Genomic DNA, 3,515 nt, shown 5'->3' with positions numbered 1-3,515 from the left:
ATCGTGGAAGAATCCCTTGAGAAATTTCTGGAGGAATCTCAGTAAGAATTCCTGAAGAAATTGCAGATGGAATCCTTAGAGAAATTTTGAAGGAATTCCAAGAAGAGTTCGTGGAGAAACTTCTTGAGGAATCCCTGTAGCAGTTCCTGAAGAAATCGCTGCAGGAGTTCATGAATTCCGGAAGCAGTCCCATGACGAATTCCTTAGGAAATCCCAGGGAAGCTTTCTTAACAAATTCCTGGAAGAATTACTGTAGGTTTTTAGCTAATCTCTTGTAAAATTTCCTGTAAGGGTTTCTGGAAGATGTTGCTGCTGAAATACTTCGAATTATTCCAGATTGATTTAATGGAGCAATCTCTAGTGGAATTCTTGAAGGAATATGTGGAGAATCCCTGAAGAAATTTCTGAAAGAATACTTGCAGAAATACCTAAAAGAATTTCTGTTGACATCCCTTTGAGAATCCCTGGAAAACATCCTGAAGGAATCCTCGAAAAAAGCACTGATCAATCATTGGAGGAACGTCTTCCAGGAGAAATTCCAGGTAAAACTCATAGAGGAATTCTTGAAAATTTCTCTGGAACAATCCATGATGTGATCACCGAAAGAAGCTATGGAAAAAAAAATCCTGGAGCAATTCGTCGATTCTTGCTGAAGTATCTGTAAAAATTTCTGAGGGAATCGTGGGAGGAATTTTTGAAGCATCTCTTGGAATAAATCCTGAAACAATCACTATCACTCATGAAAGAATTCACGAAGGAGAAACTCATGTTGAAGTCCCTTGAGGAATTTCTGATACAGAAGTTCTTAGATGAATGCCTAAAGGCCTTGAATGAATTCGTAGAGAATTCCCAAGTGTTTTACTCTTAGCATGACGTTTGTTTGAATTGAGTACTTGTGAAATTCGTGTAGCAGTAGCACATAACTGCACTCTATAGCAGCATATTGTTCTACAAAGACCTTCTTTTCCCTATCGGAACCGGGTCTGGCACATCTGAAAAAAAAAAAAGCATGCTGTTTTTGTATTCCATGAATAAACACCACAGAACATAGCCTTTCAACCAAGCTTGTTATATGCTAAAATTCTTTGATAAGATTGAGGTAGTTCTCTTGAAGAAATACTTGGTGAAATTTCCTATGGTTCTCGAGTAAAAAAGGTTTGACAATTGTGGATAAAAGCCATAATTTATATAATAGCTTATTTTTTGAGATTTTTTTCTGGAACTCTTAATTGTCGATAATATTTGAATTGGCTCGGAATACAAAAAATCAGGCGGCCAGGGAGTGAGGCACGCCTCCTGCCCCCCTCTGGCTACTCCCATGCAAAGATGGCTTTACTTTATTATTATATGCATATTTGTGCCACACATTGAAACTCATTTCGTTCAACGTTTCAACATATTTTAGTGGCTCTCTTGAACATCCACAAGAACGAATCAATCCAGCCAATTTCGAGGAAATCATCACCCTCGATTGATTGATTCCCTACAATGTATTTTGGAGCCGGTGCGCCACCAGGTCATCAATCTTCCACCAAAATAGGGAAAACAACATGACAACATCTTAAACAGTGACGAAACATCATAAAGATGACGATTTACGACGGATCATTAATAACGGCAGTGCGGCTGCTGTGTGTGCGATGCTGCATCTCCCCTTCGGTGCGCCCTCACGCATCACTCAAAGTCTTACGCGTTCAGCTACAAAGGTAATTGTCACCGGTCGATAATTCCCAAATGTATTTTTCTCTAATTCAACCTCCGCGCAACGGGAAGATAAATTCGACTGAAAACGACTCAACTCTTCCGCACCACCACGTTGAGTTAAATTATGATAGGCCAATTGAGCCGGAGAGGAACCGTCTTAGATCATGTCACCGCGGTAAATTGGTTGGAAAAACGGGAAGAATCGATCTTTCGGTGCATCCTCCTCGCAGTACCCGGAGGGAAGACACGGATAATTCCCTTGTCGAACATCGTTCCGAATGGGTTATTTATTTCTGGGAAAATAGAAATAAAAAATGGTTTTTATTTCCAACGACTGCTGGGTGGTAACTCGGAAACCCTTCTTCGCTGGCAGCGATGGGCGAGGGAAGTCTGCAAATTTTTAACGTACCTCCGGATTTGAACAAGAATCTTGTTCAGTAAGGTTCTCCCCGCAGAACGAACTGTTCAGAGCAAGAGCTTCGATCGCTCCAGCTCGGGAGAATAACGAGAAATTATTTACGAACCGGCTACAGCAGCACCGGTCCAGACTGCGTCCCATTTTGGGCAGAAAGGTGTCGTATTTTATACTTATATAACTCGCTACGTTCAAACTGACAAGTTACATTACGACGGGAATAAATTCCGAGATTATGTATGTCTGGTTTGGCGACGTGAGTGCGGGTGTCAACGACGCAACGCGATGGATGAAGGCTGGCTGTGAACTGTGAACACTTGGCTTACGGGATTCTTATTTCATCCCAGGGGCCACCAAGGTGCGACACATGTATTAAACATTGGTGGATTTTATGACTTACAATATACTGGTAGCTTTTATTTGTTCTGCTGTCTGATGGAGTTTTCCGATGCCAAGACGGCAGAAGTGCAAGCAAAACTTTCATGAAAAATCATTTGATAAAAAAAGCGTAGGTTTGAACAAATTTGGCAAAAAAAAAAATGGAATATGTTAGTGTTTTAGGATTAACTTAATAACACCGTTCAACACTAAATTTTGTTATGGGATGAGAAAAAAATAATAATAGGGGTTTGGGACCCTAGAAGTGTAATAGTGAAAGAATTTTTGAAATATATTGGACCGGGCCTTCACAGTTTAAGACCGAAGTTTGTATGGGGAACTTCACTTATGAGCATTAGAACGCGCTGTGCATATATTTGAGCGTTAGACAATAACGAAACTAACCCAAATACCGAAAACGCCTAAATTTTTTTTTCATATATTTTGAAAATAAGCTACGTTATTATTTAGAGGTAGTGTTCATATTTGATTTTGTTTTTACATTCCTTCGATTTGACGCAATGATGTCAATCAAGCAAACATAACAAACTCTCAAAAGTTCTCCGGAGAATTTTCCGAAGATTGCTCTGGGCTACCTCCGATGTTATTTGAAAATCCAAGATAGCGGTTTCCTGTGTTTCATAGAATTCATGGAAATACACGTAGTATGGGTATTGGGTATTATTGGAACGGGCTGGACGTGCAGATGTCGAAAATCGATGACGTCATTTTGGAATCTAAAATGGCAGCTTTCGGTTTGTGAAAATCCAAGGAAATTCATCTCGTTGCAACTCACGGGAACTCATTTCACATTTCGCACCTTTTACTTCTCAATTATTCACACTCCGTGATATTCATTTATTATTTCTTATCCCTCACTGCTGGCTCCACACCTTTCACTTCTCACTTCTTATTCTTTACTTTCCAACACTTACTTCTAATTTCTTTTTATCCTCACTTCTGACTCCGCACTTTATCAATCTCCTCACTCTTAACTTTTCAATGATCATTTGTTAGC

Source organism: Aedes albopictus, chromosome 2, assembly GCF_035046485.1.
Source record: "Aedes albopictus strain Foshan chromosome 2, AalbF5, whole genome shotgun sequence".
In the NCBI taxonomy this organism is placed as follows: domain Eukaryota; kingdom Metazoa; phylum Arthropoda; class Insecta; order Diptera; family Culicidae; genus Aedes; species Aedes albopictus.
This window is presented reverse-complemented; position numbering follows the sequence as displayed.